A 20,625-nucleotide genomic window follows, 5' to 3' on the forward strand; every position below is an offset into this window, starting at 1 on the left:
CAGGGAAACCGTTGGATAATCGTGGCAACTGATTATCTCACCTGGTACGCCGAGACAAAAGCACTCCCGTCGGGGACCGCCGTGGAAGTAGCCAAGTTCTTCGTGGAGTCTATCGTCCTCCGACACGGCGCTCCCCAAGTCCTGATTACGGACCGAGGTTCCTCGTTCATGGCGCACCTGACACAAGAGATACTCCGCTTGAGCCCCACCGACCACCGCCGGACCACGGCGTACCACCCACAGACCAACGGGCTGACGGAGCGACTAAACAAGACCATTGCCGACATGATCTCGATGTACGTGGACATGGAACACAAGACGTGGGATGAGTTGTTGCCCTACGTCACGTTTGCGTACAACACGGCGGTTCAAGAAACCACTGGGATTACGCCTTTTCAGCTGGTGCACGGCAGGAATGTGACGACGGTGCTCGACGCCATGCTGCCCCACGACCCGACAGGCGACGGCACCGACGACGCCCAGCTGGTCACCCAACGAGCAGAAGAGGTATGCCAGCTAGCCCGCCTTCGCATAAAGGACCAGCAACGTGTCGTCGCTGGCCGGTACAACCTTCGTCGCCGCGACGTGGAGTTCCAGCCCGGAGACAGGGTGTAGGTGTGGACACCCATTCGCCGCCGCGGACTCAGGGAGAAACTGCTAAAACATTACTTTGGACCCTACAAGGTCATTCGCCGCCTTGGGGATTTGAACTACGAGGTGCTCCCCGATGGAACCCGACCATTAGGACGTCGCCAGCCACGACCCGAAGTCGTCCACGTAGTTCGACTCAAGCCGTTCTGCGCGCGTTAGGATTGTGACACCGCATGTTTATTTCGTTTCACCATAAATTGTTTTAGCCATTTCTGTTTTCCTTTCGCGTTGCATCGGGACGATGCACTTTTAAAAGGGGAATAATGCCGCCCGCAGGGTCAATAAAGAAACGCTCGGTCACGGACTTCTAGAGGATTCGCGTTCATTGTCGCACCAGGCGTAACTTTCCTCCTGCTTTCTTGTTCTCGAAAGTGCCAGTCCATCTTCGCCCCAAACGCGCGACACTCGAACTTTCTTTGCCGAACTTTCGAGATAGTGACGCACGGTAGATAAGCAGCTACCCGCGACCTTGTCGAGTCAGTCTCGCTAGCGCTTTGTAGTGCCGCCGAACCGCCGCCCGCTTTTCTGCTGCCTTGACGCTCTTTCGTTACTTATTTTTGGTTGGCACAAGTTCGGTCATTAAACCTTCATTTTCAGTTCACTGTTCGCCTTCGTGACAATATTACGATTTGGTGTTTGTTCAAGTCGTATTTCAAATTTTATGATTCGCTGGGATCCTTCTATTGTTCGTGTGATTATCGGTTTTCACCGCGTTATACAGGAAAGCGAACGCGCAGATGTGCTTTTTGGAGTGGAGAATCCCGCGTCCTGATTTTCAGCGCTCTAAATAAAATTTATTACAGACTGTCTCTGTAAATATTTAGACGAAGTGAATTTATGTCTGTCGAACATGTCTATGAGCCCCGAACTGGCCCCTCCTATTTCTATAGTGGCCGTCCTGCGTTGAAGAAAATTCCTGACATAGGCGCACGTACGTTCTCCGCAGTTCGTGACTGATACGTTTCATAATTTCAGTGTACAGCTGCCATCCTCGTACACGTCCTTTATGTCTAGGGCCAGAAACGCTGGTATTGTGGTCCTCGACAAGATGTCTACTATGTCTTACTTGATTTACAGGAACACATCCTGTGTAGACAAGTGCGGCATGAAACCAAATATGGTGTCGGCAAAGGCGCCCGTCTCCTCAAGGAACGGCTAAGGGCCACATGCTCGATGAGCATGGCAATATACCACGCTAATAATGATGTTCGCCTAAGATCATTGTGTCGAACCGGAACCGAACCGAACCGAACCAGAAACCGGAACCGAACCGTTATTTTGACCCGAACCGGAACTGAACCGAACTGAAATCTTCGCCGCCATCTTAGAACTGAACCGCAACCGACCCGAAAAAAAAATATAACGGTTTTTGTTGCGTATTACGGCGTTCCACATGGCTTCTTGAGCGCTGGTTATTCCTTGCCCCTGCGCCGTTTCCATGGATGGGGGTGTCTCACCGGTAGTGGAGCCCGCCGTATTGCTCGTTGTAACCGTCGTCAAGGCGTCGACGGCCGTCTTGCAGGCCGTGCTCATGCGGGGTGTGACCACCCTACGCGGTCGGGTGGCCGCACCTGTTAGGCTAAGCTCGTCAAAGTGCCGCCTCAGTTGGTAAAGGCCCGATTTCTTCAAGAATTGGCAACGTACTTTGGACACGTGCGTTGTCCTGATCACGTCCTCGTGATCAGGACAACGCTTGCCGTCGATGTGCACTGTTTCCAGATCAGAAACCAGGGAAGGGTTGATGGAACTAGCATCGGTTGCGGGAGCCCATGCGAAGCCTGGCCGTCCTCCATGTGCCCCCCGGTGGTCTTCCAGAAGAAGATAATTAGTTTCGAGAAAAAAGTCCGGGTGTACAGGTCAGTTTTTCTGAATAATATTAGTTGTTCATTACGTTACGTTTATTTTAGAAGAAAAAACTCTCAAACATGTCACCTTGAGCGATTGAATGCGGACTTACAGATACTGACCCGCAAACATGGGATCACTACCGAAAAACAAAATTTGCTGCCAATGATTAAAAACTTTTTTTGTGTAATTTCCCTCACTCATGTTAGTCTATATGGGTCTCTATTCCCATGCTGCATATATGAATTGGGGAGGAGATATAGCCCTCTACGGAGTCCTTTTTTTGAGTCCGCACAGCGCCTTCCGCTGCGGCGTGTAAACACCACCCGATGTGCGGTGGTGTTAAGGCCTGTTCACACATACAGCGGAGCGCTAAGTTAGCGCTACGTGAGCGCTCCAAGGAGCCCTCATGTGGCGCTTCCAGCGCTTGACTTCGTTCTAATATAGCGCGTGCATGGTTAGCGCTTTAGTAGCGCCTTGTTAGCGCTTCCAGTAGCGCCTTGCTAGCGCTCCAGTTGCGCCTTGTTAGCGCTCCAGTAGCGCCTTGTTAGCGCTTCAGTAGCGCCGTGTTAGCGCTTCAGTAGCGCTTCTTGTACCGCGGTGCTGCGGATTAGCAGGTGCACTGCGGTTTCGGTTCCTGTGGTTGGGTGTGCATCAGCAGCATCATGGCGGACATGTGGGATGCTTAAATAGATAATGCGACAAATGCTCTTACATACGCGATTAGTGCATATCTGTGTGGACGGCTTAACTCCCAGAAGAGCCTTCTGGGCGCGCGAAATCTTCCGTCACCGAGATACCAACGGGTCCCCGGCGAACCTTGTTCCTAGGCTGAGAGACCGAGACACAGAGCTCTTTCGAAGGCGATAATGTTTACCTGCGTGTCCTTGAAACCAGCGTCACACATATCGAATTGAAAGCTATGAGGTCGTACCCAATCAATTAGTCGCTCCGAGTCCATGACTCTGGGTCGCCTGCCCGACCCTCTACTTCAGATTCAGGTTCAGAAAGCGTTTATTGGCCTTAGGGAAGGAAGGGTGGGGATCAGACCGGTAGCTTACGAGCTTGGGTCAAGGCCGGGGAAGGGGGTTTTGGGGACTTATAGATAGATAGGCTGTCAACCTCGCATTGTGGATAAAATCCAAAAGAGTGTTCATGACAGCTCGACGTTTGTCGGGAGGACCCTCAGGATGAGTCTATTCCTCTAAGCTGGTGACGTCTGGTGGTACGTGTTGCCGTCTGATCTCGTCCAACTCTGGGCAAGCCCAAAGGAAGTGGTACTGGTCGACAGGGATGACGGGGTCGTTACAGAAAGCGCAGCGGGGTGCTGTGTGTCGCGCAGACCGACGTGCCATGCGCGCCGGTGTGCATGTTGTGTTTGTTACAATCCTCCGGAGCAGCACCGTGTTTCCCCTGCCTAACCCGCTCGGGAGCGGATCTACACAGGGAATCAAGGCCGCCCTCAAGGTTTGTCTCGAGGTTTGTTTGGCTATTTGCTTCGCCTCCTCGGGATCGTAGTCTGGTTCATCGCCGTCTTGACCGAGCTCCGGCGCGAGCGAATACCTGTGGTCGTGTAAGTGACTTTGCACACTCTTCGGCTCGCGGGGGATATCTAGCTGCGCGCGAGCCTTACCCCCCATTCACACTGGAAGCGGATCCGCGTTCGCGAAGCGGTTGCGAAAGCGGTTGTATAAAGATCCAGTGCAATTGCACGCGCATTTGATGTCATCGTGTGCGCGTGCAATTGTACTGAATCCTTATACAACCGCGTTCGCAACCGCTTTGCGAACGCGGATCCGCTTCCAGTGTGAATGAGCCCTTACCGCTCATTCACACTGGAAGCGGATCCGCGTTCGCAAAGCGGTTGCAAACGCGGTTGTATAAAGATCCAGTACAATTGCACGCGCACTTGATGTCATCGAGTGCGCGTGCAATTGCACTGGATCTTTATACAACCGCGTTCGCAACCGCTTTGAGAACTCGGATCCGCTTCCAGTGTGAATGAGCGGTTAGAGTGAGCTTGTTCATTGCCCTGTATGTCCGCGTGGGCGGGTATCCATGACACTTTGATGGTTGTTCCGTCAACAAGTAGCTGAGAGGCCATCCGCCGGATCGCCTTAACCCTCTTGTTCGGTGATGGACGGTTGCGGCATTCCGTGAGGGCTGCCGCAGAGTCAGTAAAAATGTGGAGGTGTTTGGGCCGGACCCCTTCATCTATGATGACGCGTAGCGCAAGTTGGATGGCTCCAAGTTCTCCACCCTTAACCGATGTGCCGCCGCGCAATGTCTCCGCCATAGAAAGTTCTAGGCGGGGAATTACGACCGCGACGGAGCAAGCCGGCGTGGGGGAGGGGACGAAGGCAGCGTCAGTGTAGACTGCGAGTCTTTCACTGGTGTCCGTCCATTCTTGAACGAGTTTGCAATGTTGACGGACTTGGCATGCTTGCTTGTCAGGACGGCTGGGTCCCGCTCCCCTGGGTACCGGTCGGTCGTCCACGATGCAAGCGTTGTCACTCCAGGGGGGATCAATCTCCGGAAGTGAGGGAAGGGCTCGGTTGTCAGAGCCTATCATTTCCAGGATCTGACGTCCGGGGCTGAATGCTGAAGTCGCTCTAGGTGAGCACGGGCGCGCTCTTTCACGGTTTCCTGAACCGTGTTGAGCCTTGCGTGTGCCTTGAGTATGCTCAGCGGGGTGTAACGGGGAAGGCCGGTGATAACGCGCGCTGCGTTGTTGTTGAGGACTTCCAGTTTCTTCCACTGTGTCTTCGTGATTCTGTAGTGGAGGGCGCCATAGCAGATTCTGGATACGATGAGGGCTTTCACCATTCGGCGAGCCACCTCTTCGTCAAGACCACCTCTGGTGCCACAAAGCCTTCTTATGACGTTGAGGGCCGCCTGGCATTGCTGGGTGACCGTTGTCAGCCAGGTCTTGGCGGTGCCGTCTTCGTGAAAATAAAGTCCTAGAATTCGTACCGAATTCGCCGATTTGATCGGGCGGCCGTCGAGGGTCAAGTGAAGACGAGAGCTGACGTCTGCATGTCTTTCCCTTTTGGGGGCTACGACGACGTAGCTCGTCTTCTCCGGCGAGGCGGTTAAACCTACGCTTTGAAGGTGACTTGCCACGACGTCGAGACCACGCTGAAGGGTCCGTTGTTGTTGTTGAATGTCACCGCGTACTGTCCAGAGTGAGATGTCGTCTGCGTATATAGTGAATCGAAGGTTGGGAACCTGTTGGAGTCGATTAGGGAGGCGCGCCATTGCCAAATTAAAGAGGAGTGGGGACAGAACAGAGCCCTGTGGGACTCCCACTTCGTTTGGCTTGGGCGCTCCAAGGTGCTTGCCAATCCGGACCGCAAAGGTGCGGCCCTGAAGAAATGACTTGATGAAGTTAAGGGCGTGGCCTCCTACGCCGATTGCTTGCGCTTCTTGGATGACTGCCCAATGTGGGACGCTGTCGAAGGCTTTCTTCACATCGATCGCGACGACTGTTCGGATGTTGAATTTTCGTGGAATGGGCTTCGGGATGAGATCTCCGGAGAGTAGGAGGAGACTTTCCTGCGTCCCCATGCCTGTCCGAAAACCTGTCTGGGCCGGATGAAAGGCTCCTGTATGTTCCAAATGCCAGGATAGGCGGCCAAATAGCATTCTTTCTCCTAGCTTGCAGACACATGAGGTGAGAGAGATAGGACGGAAATTAGCTAAGTTGTTCTGCTCTTTGCCCGGGCTTGGGGATTGGGATGACCGTGGATAGTTTCCATTGATCTGGAATGTTGCCGGAGTGCCACACCTCGTTGATGTTTTCGAGGAGCGTGGTCTTTGCGGCTTGGGGAAGGTTTCGGAGCATGGTGGTGGTGATTCCGCCTGGTCCTGGAGCGCTGTTAGGTTTCCCGCGATGCAGTGCTTCCTCCATTTCCCCCATGGTGAAAGGTAGATTCATGGGATCTAAATCGTTGATGATGACCCGTTCATATGGGTTTTCCGTCGTCGGTATGGCGTTGGTCGCTGTTGGTTGTGGGAAGAGCGTGTCTCCAGCCTCTTGGGCCAATGTTTTCACAGCCTTGTTTGTTGTGAGTGCGAGCGTGAGTGTCGCCGCACGATCTCTCTTCCGGCCCAGCATAGCTCTACTGACGGCCCATAGCTTGCGAATCGATGTCTTTTCGGAGAGCGAGGCACTAAAGTCCAGCCACCTTTGCCGGTTTAGCTGCTCCGCATACTTGCGAGCTGCTATAGTGGCTCGGGTGACCTCCCTCAGAGCTCCCGCATTTTTCGGGCCTCTCCTGTAGCGTTGTAGCGCTCTCAGCCGTCGGGCCCAGAGGTTCAACAAATGAAGATCTGGGGTGGGGTATTGGAGCTTTACTTGTTTTTTGGTGGTCGCAGCCGCGATGGCTTCCTTGATGGCGTCGCAGAGAGTGGGTGCCTTGCTGTTTTCCAGCCGGTTCCGGTAGATGTCCCAGTTTATCACTCTTACGAGCCGCTTCCCAGGTTCCAGAGCCGCCGGACCGGTGAGTGCCAGGCCTATCCTGATGGGTAGGTGATCACTCCCACGGGCGTCTGCCTCCGGCTTCCAGGTGTGGCTCGTCGTGTGCGGGTTGTTAGTCCAGGTGAGGTCAGGCGTGGTATGATTCTGCCTAATGCTCCAGCTTAGGCGTGTCTTCTCTCCTGGGGTATTCATGAGGGTGTATCGGTGGTGGACCATTTCATCCATCAGATCTCGACCAGCAGAGGTGTCTCGGGCGTAGCCCCACGCTGTGTGTTGAAGGTTGAAGTCGCCTCCGACGATCTTCTGCTCTCCCGGGTAAAGAAATTCGAGATGTGTAAGCCATCCATGGTCTCTGGGTTCCTTGAGGGAAGCCCCAGGCCGGCAGTATACAGACACCAGGATGACTGGAGTGTTTTGTTGGGCTGTTCGGACAGCCACTACTTCCTGGGCCGGTTCGCTCATCTTGCGGCTGCGGACGCGGCCGCGGCCAGGAGGGATTTTTACGTCACGTGACCAGCTCCATGGGGACAAGGAAGTACCTAGCGTTCCTGCCTAATGGCGGAGAGATCCGCATCGCTTCAAGCACAAAAGCCTAATTTCGCTCGCAGAAACTGATTGCAGGGACTTTCAACTGGAGTCTAATTGACCGCCCCTTTATACTGTAGGAGCGGCAGGTAAAGTTACGGCCAGGGAGGGCAAATAGGAGCCAAAATAAAGAGAAAACCACACGAGATAAAAGCGGTAGTGGTATTTTTATATACCTCCGCCGGCGCCGCGCCTCGCGCCTTCTGTTGTGGTCGAGAGGTTAAAGCGCCGGTACTTGTCGTCGCGGCGTGAAAGTTCCGGGTTCAAATCGCGCTAGGGACTTCTTTTTTTTTTTTTTTTGTGTATTTTGCGCGTGTCTTACTTTTGAACTGTGATCCTTTTTTGGAAATCATCCGCTTGCACTACTGCGCCTTACACGCTTTTACTGTTAGTCCCACCTGATCAATCGAAACACCGGGAAGAAGAAAAGAAAAAGATCAACGCAAGTTAACGCACTAATGCAATCATTTCGTAATGTTCATTAAAAGAAAACCAAGCTAACAGCATCAGTATGGCTTTCACACAAGCGGAGCCGAAACAAGCATCCTTTCCCCAGCGTTTACAATTTTATCTGTTTTCAAATAACGCTCTTGCTGCGATTCCTTTCAATAACAAGAGACGCCTATCTAGGACTAATAAAAACTGCAGTTGTAGCAATTAAAAAAAAATAAAAAATAAGCAAAAAAAAAAAAAGACTAGCATCTGTGGATACATTGATTGAGCGAAATCCTACAGGCAAGGCAGCAGGTCAAACGTCTGAGAAAGTAGTAAAACCGAAATAAAATAAATCATACTTTTACTTGGATGGAATGAGATAAAAAGTATATTTATACTCTTTACATTTTGTTGTGGCAATCGTTTTGTAATATTAACACATTACTTATTGAATTTTAGTTAGAATAGCAGACGATCACGACCAAATGCAAAAATGAATCAGGCATCGACCATCGCAAACCCTCTCTAATGCAAACACCTAAAATGACTTTGGATCAAGAAATGGAATAATTATAATTAATTCCATTTGTTGATACAAAGTCAGTTTAGGTGTTTGCATGAGAGAGAGGGTTTGCGATGGTCGATGCCTGATTCATTTTTGCATTTGGTCGTGATCGTCTGCTATTCTACTAAAATTCAACAAGTAATGTGTTAATACTACAAAACGATTGCCACAACAAAATGTAAAGAGTATAAATATACTTTTTATCTCAGTCCATCCAAGTAAAAGTATGATTTATTTTATTTCGGTTTTACTACTTTCTCAGACGTTTGACCTGCTGCCTTGCCTGTAGGATTTCGCTCAATCAATGTATCCACAGATGCTAGTCTTTTTTTTTTTTGCTTATTTTAATTTTTTTTTTTTTTTATTGCTACAACTGCAGTTTTTATTAGTCCTAAATAGGCGTCTCTTGTTATTGAAAGGAATCGCAGCAAGAGCGTTATTTGAAAACATAAAATTGTAAACGCTGGGGAAAGGATGCTTGTTTCGGCTCCGCTTGTGTGAAAGCCATACTGATGCTGTTAGCTTGGTTTAATTTTAATGAACATTACGAAATTATTGCATTAGCGCGTTAACTTGCATTGATATTTTTCTTTTCTTCTTCCCGGTGTTTCGATTGAACAGGTGGGACTAACAGTAAAAGCGTGTAAGGCGCAGTAGTGCAAGCGGATGATTTCCAAAAAAGGATCACAGTTCAAAACTAAGACACGCGCAAAATACAAAAAAAAAGAAGTCCCTAACGCGATTTGAACCCGGAACTTTCACGCCGCGACGACAAGTACCGGCGCTTTAAGACCACAACAGAAGGCGCGAGGCGCGGCGCCGGCGGAGGTATATAAAAATACCGCTGCCGCTTTTATCTCGTGTGGTTTTTTCTTTATTTTGGCTCCTATTTGCCCTCCCTGGCCGTAAATTTACCTGCCGCTCCTACAGTATAAAGGGGCGGTCAATTAGATTCCAGTTGAAAGTCCCTCCAATCAGTTTCTGCGAGCGAAATTAGGCTTTTGTGCTTGAAGCGATGCGGATCTCTCCGCCATTAGGCAGGGACGCTAGGTACTTCCTTGTCCCCATGGAGCTGGTCACGTGACGTAAAAATCCCTCCTGGCCGCGGCCGCGTCCGCAGCCGCAAGATGAGCAAACCGGCCCTGGTGTTTCGTGCACCACTGTTGGAGGTCGACCTGGTGTTGTGGCCAGTCTCTGTGTAGGTATATCATGGCTTGTCCTACTCGGTCCGCCCGTACGGAAGGTATTGAGGGGTCTGCGTAGGACTTGAAGCCATTCAGCTTTATAGTAGTGCAGGATCGCTAGGTTGGACATTTGAGAAAAGGTACATGGAAGTGACGTAATGCAAAGGAGGAGCGTATCCTAGCAACACTCACGTGGCGGCTCTGCCCACTTTGACGCCGCTACGTCATCGCAAACTTGACACCCGTCACCCGTTTCAGCGACGTCCGGAGCCAACCACCGACGAGCGGAAGTAGCTACGCATTCCCTGAGGCGTCCCTACGCGCGGGATACGGGGTAGTTTACTACGACGTGGGGAGCAGTTCCTGCGTTTAGCGAAGGAACGGCCACCAATCCTGTGCGTCGCTGGCCGTCGCATCTGTTCTAGTACAGGTAAAAGTATTGAAAAACAGTCAAAACCTTTTGGGCGTTGTTAAAACAAACCGCTTTTTTGTACCCTTTTGCAATACATTTAAGAATTAATTGGAGAGAAAGTTGTTCCAATATTATGCGGGATGTGTGCTACGCGCCTTCTTCAAACCAAAATATCGAACCACGAGGAGCCGGGTGTGCCGAGGGCAGCGGAGGCGTCGGCGGAACCAACGGGGAGCGCGCGAGTGACGGCTGCTTTAGTCAGAAACAATTTTTTTTATCTTTCGAGAACTTGCTATTGCTGTGCTCAAATAAGAATGTTTGGCGCAACATCTGTGATAATTCTTTCAAAGTGGTCCAGTGTTTATATGGTGGTATGCTAGTCAGAGAATATATTTTTTTTTTTTTTCCTTTCGAAATTTAACTATTCTGCTCAAATAAGACCAGAGTGTTCAACAAGATATCTGTGATATATACTTAAGATTGCCCAATTGCTTACATGGTTCCAGTCGATGCTCAGTTTTACTTCCAAGAATGAAATATTACATTTCATGTTATCACACTTTTATTCATGAAGTCACAGGTTTTTCTTTAAGAAAGAAAGCAATTTTCAAAACAAACTACATGTGCACTGTCTTGAGATAACACAATCACCTAACTTTGATGAAGTACCATAAAAGAGATAATAAAATGGAGCAGAAGGCAAGACGCTTTGAAGCATTTTTAAAATGAAACAATGTCCATGACAACAATATCCCTGGTTCAATCAGCAACTAAGAAAGCAATCTCTGAAAAAGCAAGCATTTCTTTCTAGAGGTAGTCTAAATTACTTCTGAGTTCTTTGCAGGGGCAATCCAGATGACCTGTTGGTCTGGCAACTAAACCTCCGAACCTTTTCTGTCACTGTCGACTGCGTCTCGTGCCTTCTGCTCATAAAAATAAAAAAAGGCTGTATCGATTTCACCGCGATGCACTCGACACGTATCCGGAGGCAGCACGCTGGCCGTGCGACGAACTTCACAAGGTGTAGGAGCTGAAGAGAGTATGTAGCTTGTGGACGGCCATGAATGTGGAGCAGGAAGCGAAGTGTGCACTTTACGGCTTCCACGGGGAGGGCTTCACTGAGGGCAAGGATGTGACGGGGTCCTTGGTGGTCAGGACCTCAGTCGTGGTGGCGAGAGGTTCCCTGTCGCTGGCGGCGTCCGTGCTGGGCACCACCGCAGCGAGGGCGCTGAGGGGCTTCCCGACGGTGTCCCTGGTGGTCGGGATTACCGTCGTGGCGGCGGACCCCTTGCGTATGGCGCTCCGCACGGGCACGTCTGCGGCGGGTTCCGAACCGGGCGACAAGGCGCTGCCTCAGAGCCTTCCCCCTGTCCGAGAGGCCGACCGGAAGGCCGACCGGAGGGCCGGCAGGAGCCAGCCTCTCGGGAGCCGACGCTGACCTCTCCGAGCTCGGCTCAGAACCGCCCGAGCTCGGCTCAGACTCCAACTCTGACTCTTCAGGGTCGGAGTCTGACTCCGGTTCTGGCTCGCTCGATGCCAGGCAGATGTTGTGGAGCACTGCACATGCCGAAATAATGGCGGTGGCTGTTGAAGGGTGGTAATACAGAGCCCGGTGCCTTTGCAGACACCGGAATCTGTTTTTCAACAGCCCGATGCAGCGCTCCCAAACAGACCTGATCGAGGAATGCGCCTTATCAAACCGGCCGCAAGCGGTAGAGGTCGCGTGGTTCCCGGGGACAGGGGTGATGAGCCAAGGCTCCAAGGGGTAGCCGCTGTCACCTGCACATGTAGAGGATGGAACATATTACATTCTTTACTTTTTAAAATAAAAGGCAAGAAAACAGCAAAAACAGCAAAAACAGCTGTGTGCAACTATGTCAATTATAATATAACTCATCAGTTTACATTATGATTAATTAGCACCAGCTTGCCTGCAAACTCCCTGTTATTTCATGTAACTATGTGTTTTCCTGGTGGGTTGTATGGGATGTGTGCACGATTCCTTCGGGGTGCTGTGTTGTATGCAGGTGCATTATTAGGCCCTTGCATCCGACAGATAAAAGCTCTGTTGCTTTTGGGAGTGTGGCCGTGACCTTAGGCACGGGCAGAGCAGAACACGCTGGCCTTGTCTTTGGCAAGCAAGGGGATAAGGCGCCAGTTCGACGAACCTCTTTCCTAATCCTCGGTGGAGTTGGAGATGGGGAAAAGAGAGGGGGTGGTTAGATTGGAAAGGAGTCAGGTCCTGTTGGGACACGGAGGGTCTAATAGGAGGAGCTATATAGGCAGACCGAAAAAGAAGGGTCAGGGAAAAGAATCCAGTGTGTGGGACAGAGACGACCCGAGGACAGATTTGGCGAGCCCCAAGTGACCAAGGAGGAATTGATCCCATTCCGTACAAACTGACGACCGTCAAAGCGACCAGGCGAGCCCTCAGGGATCGGCGAAAGAGCTCCAACTTCATGCAAAAACCAACCAGCAAGAGGGTACAGGCAGACAGTAACAGTGAGTGGGCCGAACCGGACAGCGACTCGCACTGCGGTCGCATGCCTTGCGTAGTCTATCACTGTCGTGAGATTGGTGTAGTGTGGCTTTCGTAGCCTGCAGAGTGTGTGAGTTATGTGGACATAAACAGAGATTAATGGCCAAACTTTGGGTGTTGTCTCACTTCAAGGAGTTCCAGCAACTGTGTCTGTGCCTCACAACAAGCACAGTACGTGTGGTACTGTGGCTTTCAAGCAGTGGGAGCCACCGTGTGCGTAAGGAATGAATTTAGTATGCTCACCAAGCAGGAACCGGCCGTCGCATGGCAGCTGCCATTGCTCGAGTTGGTTTCGGAGCCAGGAAAATTGCCACACGAAGGAGTCGTGCACCGACCCGGGATACCGTGGGTCGATGCACATTATCCGGCAGTCGGCGTCACACACCTGAAAGTGAGAGAGATATTGACATGTAATTACCTGAATCCACAAGTCGTAGATTGTACTTATGGTTCACAAAGCAGTCGCAATTTCAGAACCTTTTAAGTTATTTTGTCTGACACATGCATGTCAACACACCTTCCTGGATGCAAGGTACAACTAACTACCTTGAAACAAAAATAATGTGTGTTTTTTTTTACGGAAGCTTGCACGTTTTAACAGACAAGTATTATTTTTGGGAGAAGAGTCTCACGGCTCACATGCTACGTAGAGCACACGCTCGCGCAGTCGTGAGACCCCACAGCCAGCAGTCATAAAACGGCATACTTAAACCGTATCGGGAATACGTTTTTTTTTTTCTACAGATTTGGGGCGCGTTTTGACAACGTAACATGAGTGTACTTACCACCATCACGTTGAGGGCGTAGAAGTACTTGCGGCACCAGTACGCCGCCTTCGTGACGGTGGGGTCGTTCTTGGACGGGCCGACGATGGAGACCATGGTCCCGTCCACGCAACCGATGACGCCGGGTATCCTGCCGAGCAGCCTGAAGCCCTTCTCCGCGTCGAACCTCTCGCTCGGCGTCTCGGGGAAGTGGATCCAGCCACGCTGGACCCCGAGACGACGCACGATAGCGACGGACACGGCGCGGACCGCAACGCTGACTGTTTTTTGGTCCCGCGCTACGTGTTCGTCGCTCGCCACCATGCCTTGGAAGCTCCCCGTGCCGTAGAAGCGCAGTGCACACAACACTTGAAGCTCCACAGTCATGACCGTCCACGAGGTACGCACTCTCCTCACCTCCGGTTCCTCGCGAAGTTCGTCGCACAACCACCGCACCACGATCTTGGGCAGGCGGTATTGCTTCCGAAAGATCTCCTCCGGGAGCTCGAATGCATCGCGGTGTTCCCGATACAGCCTTTCGGGCGAAAAAAAAAGCTCTATTACAGAAAAAGTCGAATTAACGAGACGGCGACGCCTCGCCGCCGAAAACATGGTGCCAATGACACCTAGTTCCGAGCAAGTACCTTTTGAAACGTACTCGGTACAAAACGAAACGTCATTTTGTTGTCACGTCCGGTAGCCGACTCCGCCCAGTTTTGCCGACTCCGCCCACATTTTTCTAGGGAAATTACGTCACTTTTGTTTCCAACCAATCAGACGTGATGACGTCACTTCCGTGTACTAAAAAAAGGTACATGTACAATGTCGAACCTAGCTATCCAGTTGACCTCTTGCAAGAGGTAAGCATCTGGGCGTTCTTGTGGTCTATTGCTGTGTTTGATGTTAAGTTCTGCAGCGCGAAGCCGCAGGCCCCTGCATTTCCATTGAATAATGGTTACTGCCATGCTTGGGGGTTAGGATTCCTCTGCATCGCATTGCCCATTTGGGCAGCGATGGTCATGAAAAAACCTGGAATAGCCCCTGCATGGTGGGGAGTACTTGATCGACCGTCGCCGTTGGTGCGGGAGGGGTGGCTTTTGGTTCAGGAGGGTTGGGTGGAGCGGATCGGCGACCGCCCTTCCGTTTCGCCTGAAAGGCCTGTTCAGTGTGTTTCGATCTGCCCGAATTCTTCAGGGGAGCGGCGCGCTTTCGCGCCGTTTCCCGGATCCTGCGAACAATGTCGATTCTCTTTGGGCAGTACTTGTCCATGGCCAGGTGCCCATTTTTTCGGCACATCTGGCAGAAAGGAATGGGGGAAGGGGAGGTCCCTTGGCCCTGATCGTCCATGGTCTCTTTGTGGGGCTTGCCGCACGTGGAGCAAACCTGAGGCTCGGGACAGATGTCCTGCTTGTGACCGATCTTGTGGCAGTTGCTGCATGTCACAGCTCGTGGCCTGTGTATACCTCCAGGACGTTTCGTCTGTACCCTCTGCTTAGAGAGCGGCTCTTTTACTTCCTCTTCTTTCAATGCCAAAGGAAAAACAACAACAAAGGAATCGCCGTGCACGCGCTATTCCGCAGCAGCAAGCACGGCACAAGGGGCGTGAGAGCGCTAACAGAGCGCTAACAGAGCGCTTCTGTAGCGCTAACGGAGCGCTAACAAAGCGCTTCTGAAGCGCTAACAGAGCGCTACATCACGCGCTAGGAAGCGCCACATGAGCGCTCCTTGGAGCGCTCACGTAGCGCTAACTTAGCGCTCCGCTGTATGTGTCAACCGGCCTTTACAAACACCAGAGTCATTCATTGCGCGGCGGCGTAACTCTGGTAAATTGACGCTACTTAGCGTTCCACCTCCTTGCCCCTTTTTTCCCATTTTTTTTTAGACACAACTTGATATGGTTGAGCCCTCGCCAGGCCCGACATTGGCAAGGGCATAAGATTCTATAGCGTCGCCTCTCGCTATACTCCGTTTTACCTTACAATGGGACGCAACGGGTCGCACAAGTCCATGGATTCAATGCCGTGGGAGTGTCGCGTGACCTAGAAGTGCGCGGTGGCGCGTTGTCACGTGATACGTTGGATTGGCTGAGATGGCTCGTAACGTCCTCTAAAGTCCATCATAACTAGAAACGAAGTATAGTGATGTCTAGAAAAAAAGGAATCGAACTACAAGGGCAAATCAGAGAGTCTATTCTCCTATTTTTTATTAGCCAAAAAAGGGTATACATACAGGTAATTACAAGTATATATACAATTCTATGTACCTTACACTTTTTTTCACATAGTCCCCACACCAGTGCAGACATATGTCCTATCGCAGCACTAAATTCGAGATGCCCCTTTGGTGAAATTCGTCCGGCTCCTTGAACGCTCATTGTCATGCAAGTCATCTTGGCATTTTGCGAACTCACAACACCACCCCCTCGCACTTCTCAAGGCGAGACACCTTTCCCCATACAGCTGCGTCTCCCTGTGGATTTCGATGGGTGTTCAACCCTTGCTCCATAGAAAACGATTCTATGTACCTTACACTTTTTTTCACATAGTCCCCACACCAGTGCAGACATATGTCCTATCGCAGCACTAAATTCGAGATGCCCCTTTGGTGAAATTCGTCCGGCTCCTTGAACGCTCATTCTCATGCAAGTCATCTTGGCATTTTGCGAACTCACAACACCACCCCCTCGCACTTCTCAAGGCGAGACACCTTTCCCCATACAGCTGCGTCTCCCTGTGGATTTCGATGGGTGTTCAACCCTTGCTCCATAGAAAACGAATCGCACTTCGTTGCTCGTACGCCGTGGGCGTGTGAAACACAACCGCCATCTTCAACAACTGGCAGCAGCGCCGTGCCGCGGAGCTACCGGCAGATAAGACCGGGCCGGTCCAATAAAGGTCCACCACTGGGAATGGATATGTTGACTTCATTTACAGCCGTAATTTCGCTGAAAATAAATAGGGGCAGAGACTTTCTGATTTGCCCTCGTATTTTGTTCGCAGACTAACCCTATTAGTGTATAGCGCAGTGCAGTTCAATCAACAAGTAGAACACCCTAAAAACCGAATTGGCCGGAAAGTTCAGTTTTCATAGACAATATTATTCACCGTACTACAAAAAAAAACTTTTTTTTGTTTTGTTTTATGTTCTATGACGCCTGGGCGATAATAATGGGACCAAGTATGGCCACTGCGGATGCGGTGCTCATTGAGACAAAAAGCCTTCAACGGAAATTTACTGCAACATACATAGATCTGGCTACATATTTATTTTAAATGCGTTATAATTTATTGCCTTGGTGCGTGCAGCCGTCTTTCGTTCGGCCGGTCGTGCTTTGAACTGGATTGGACTGGTCTCGTGAGGCCGCCGAGTGGTTCTCGCGCCGCGCTCCTGCGCTCCGTTCGTTCGCACGTTGCGTTCACTTTCCCTCTTACGAGAGCTAAAGAGTCTTCTGGCACGCTTCCAATGACGCGCTACGGGAGCGGGAGAGGGGGGGGGGGGGGGGGATCGAGCGGCCGTGGCGGTGGCACAACGTACGCGACAACGTTATACCGAGGCGCAGCAACGACGCTGTATGCGCGAAACCGCCGACATCCGGGAGGAAAGGTTGGATCTTCGAAGCCAACAGTATATGCTCTTGGCGGCGATCGAGGAAAGCTGTGGGGGCTGCATCCGAAACCGCCGACGCCCGGTAGAGCAGACTGGCTCTCTGAACACAACAGCATGCGGACCGTCGCGAGGTTGGCTCTCCCATCTTTCTCCGAGTCGGAACCCATGCGCAAAGTGTAACGCATTTCGTCGAAAATCAACGTAGGTATTGCAGCGGTTTTGGCATGATTTGTTTCTAATTTAGAACATTATAACTCAACATGTGTTATAGCCGCTTTTGATTTACTGGTTTTCAAGTAATTATAAAGTTTGGTTCGAAGAAAATTGAGGATAATTCTTTCTTTTTAATTGCCGCAAAGAAATCGCACAATTTTGTCTTTTTGATATTTTCGAAATTTCAGGGCGCAATGAAAAATTGTAAACAATAGTGAAGCATTAACTTTTTCGTTAAGAGTGAACAAAGTACAAAATACTACGTACGAAATGTTTCAGCTTAACTGAAATCTGAGATGTGTTAAAAAAAAATCACCGAAAATGCATAAATATGACAGGGTTGCGCAGTAGGACATGTTTGACATTTTATTTTACTTAAAATATAAACAAAAATAAAATAAAATAAAAAAAAAATCATCTAGACCAGTTGACGTGCATTATCCATAACTTTGTTTTACGTTGAAGAAAGAAGTATTTTGTGTTTCTATGGCCCTAAAAGTTCTGACTATGCGCAATTAGAAAAACAGTCGTTCCTCCACCTCTCAGACGCGATTCGTTTTGACGAAAATAAGAAAGTATCTTAAAAAAGTGAGGTCTGCTTCGTTATCTGTACTTCCTTCTGTACCTCATAGGAAAATGTAATTGAAAAAATAGGCATAACGTCTCTATGACCGTCCTTGTCTGAACACACTTAAAAACAAACATGCTACACGCGGTCGACCGCGACGGGAAAAGACTCAAGCGATATGAAAAACACTACCTCCACGCAAAGGAAGACACAGGGTGAAAGTCCATCAACATGGTGTCCGCCTAGAGTTCAAACCGGAAGCACTCCACGTGAAACTGCCCTATAGGAAACCTGCTTCTTGTTCAACAAGTATCATGCCAGCAGGCAGAGGGGACACTTACTCGCAATTCTCCTTTTCAAACATCGCGAGTACGTTATTATGAAATGAACAGTGCAAGAAAAGCTCTGCCGTACAGGTCGGTGGCGGCCGCCTGCGAACCGGCCGGCGTCGAAACGAGAACCGTCGGGTCTTCTTTTCGCCCTTGTTTTCCCAGAGCCCATTGTTCGCAAAACGTACGTAGCCCAGACGAGCTAAGACGCGTGAGCAGAAGGAGACATTACGCGGCTCGGGGAAAAATGGGAGGACTTTAAGCTGCCCTGTTTGCCCTTCTATTTGTGTACCTGATTCCAGCCTTGCCGTTTAACTCGGGAACGAGCCAAATGAAAAGGAAAAGAGAAACTGAGCAAAGAAACGAGCACTAAAAAACAAACACCGAGCAAAATGAATGAATAAAAAATAAATAAAATCAAGCAAGAAGTGTTTCCCTTTTTCCTAGGTCCTTGTTTCCCCCGCAGCAGCTCCCTAATGTCCGATCTGCGCATTTGTTTGGCCCCCATTAATCCTTAAATTGATGTGAAGCAGAAGAAGACGTTTTTTAATTTTGTTTTTTGTTTTTCAGCGTAGCGGGGTTAACGCTGGAGCTTCATGTCGTTCCGAGATTCTACGGAGGGCGCACAGACGGGTTCGTTTCGCTTGATGGCTCTGCTGTGCCACAGCGCTCGCTTTTGCTCCTTCTTCGGGAACCTCGGGAGGCAACTCCATATTTATGGGGCGGATCGTCCGCTAAAGACAGGCTGCTTCATTCCTTGCGCAGCTTCTCGCTATTCTTCATCGGCCTTTTGAAGCGTTCTTTTCTTCGATGAGGATGAGTTTGGATTATTTGCGGTTTGTGAACTGGAACAGCTGTCTTGTAAATGAATTTTTTTCAAGTCTTGGTTGTGGCTACATCGCTCGAGTTGGCACAACCTAATTAATTATTCCAAAAAAATTGAGGTTGCCACATATAGCAACTGGTGATGACGGTTGGGATGTGTCTCCTTAATAAAACCAAGGGCTCATCTGAGGAGAATTCTATAGAGCTTCGTTAGGTTTATTGGAAAATAGCGGTCGGGTAAACCAGAAACGTTTGATGATCGAAATTCCCCATTCATACGGCAGCCTAAATTACCTTTAGCTAAGGTTTCTTTAGTAAAAAAAGCTGCAGATAACACGGCGCATAAATGTCCGCTAATCTAAGGGAGTGCCCACGTTAAACAAAGCTCGCCAACCTCCCTTTACAGCTACAGGGAGTAGCCTCGGACCAATAAACTCGAAATAAAAAATAATATATATATATATATATATATATATATATATATATATTTCGAGTTAATGTATAATAAAAATTAATGATTTCTAAGTAGCAACTGTTAAATCAATAGAACGTTCTCCAGCTAACTTCTGCGCATGTGTATAGCCTCTCTCTTGACCTTGCTTCCCGCTGTCGCCATTTTCACAGGGCGGGACTAACATTGTCAGCACCTATCCTTGCGCGTATTTCGTATTTTTTGACGCTTTGTTTTTTAAACAAAAATATAGGGGAACAAAGAGTAGTGAAAATTAGTATAACGGCACAACGCCAATGTGCTACGACGGGCGGAGTCATTTTCGGCCGACCATCATTTGTAGTTCGCATACAACCACCAGACGGCGCTCGTTACTCGAAGAAGATTCAGAGTGAATATGGTTTTCAGATTTAAATATTCTAAGCTTAAATGGTACAACAAAGTGGCTAGGTGGCGTGAGCTACTGCCCGATCCAAAGGCCTCAGCCGGATTCATCCATCCATCCAGATTCATTCTGAAAACAAACCAGGAATACGCTAGCGAGAATCGTGTACTGACACTAGCAGGTTCAGTCATCACGCGTTCCATTGAAGATGTTTATTTCAATATTACGACCACTTAAAATACAACACGACGACGTACGCAAAGACAACCATCAAGCTTGGAAGTCTATATGTTTATCTTACTCACTTCCAGGCATCGGCATGTGTCCTGAAGTGCATGTTTGGCAGAGGTGGACTTTGATTTACAGAGGTCTCGAAGGGAAGCACCTGATTTCAGAGCTATCTTGTACGATTTCTGCCGCCAGTGATTTCTTGTATAAATAAGCTAAATCGCAACTGCAACAAACTAGCTAATGACGTTAGAAGCAACATATTACAGTTTTTTGCGTTTATTGAAATACACTGTTGGGAATCTCCGCCCGTTCACGGCAGCCGCAATGCTCCACTAGTCTGCGGAGGCCAAATGCATGGGAACATAGCACACCTTCTTCAGGACATCATATAGGAATGCATAGTCGAATCGTTCGTAGACAAACATTTCAGTTCGAAATTATACTTTAGGATCTTTATTGTACGCACAGTGAGCCCAACTATTAAATATAACGCGGGAGCGGTGGCCGAAACTGATATCAGAGCTGTCTAGCGATTAAATCAATAAATAAGGCGGCTC

Source organism: Ixodes scapularis, unplaced genomic scaffold (assembly GCF_016920785.2).
Source record: "Ixodes scapularis isolate PalLabHiFi unplaced genomic scaffold, ASM1692078v2 PGA_scaffold5__190_contigs__length_132052651, whole genome shotgun sequence".
NCBI classification, from domain to species: domain Eukaryota; kingdom Metazoa; phylum Arthropoda; class Arachnida; order Ixodida; family Ixodidae; genus Ixodes; species Ixodes scapularis.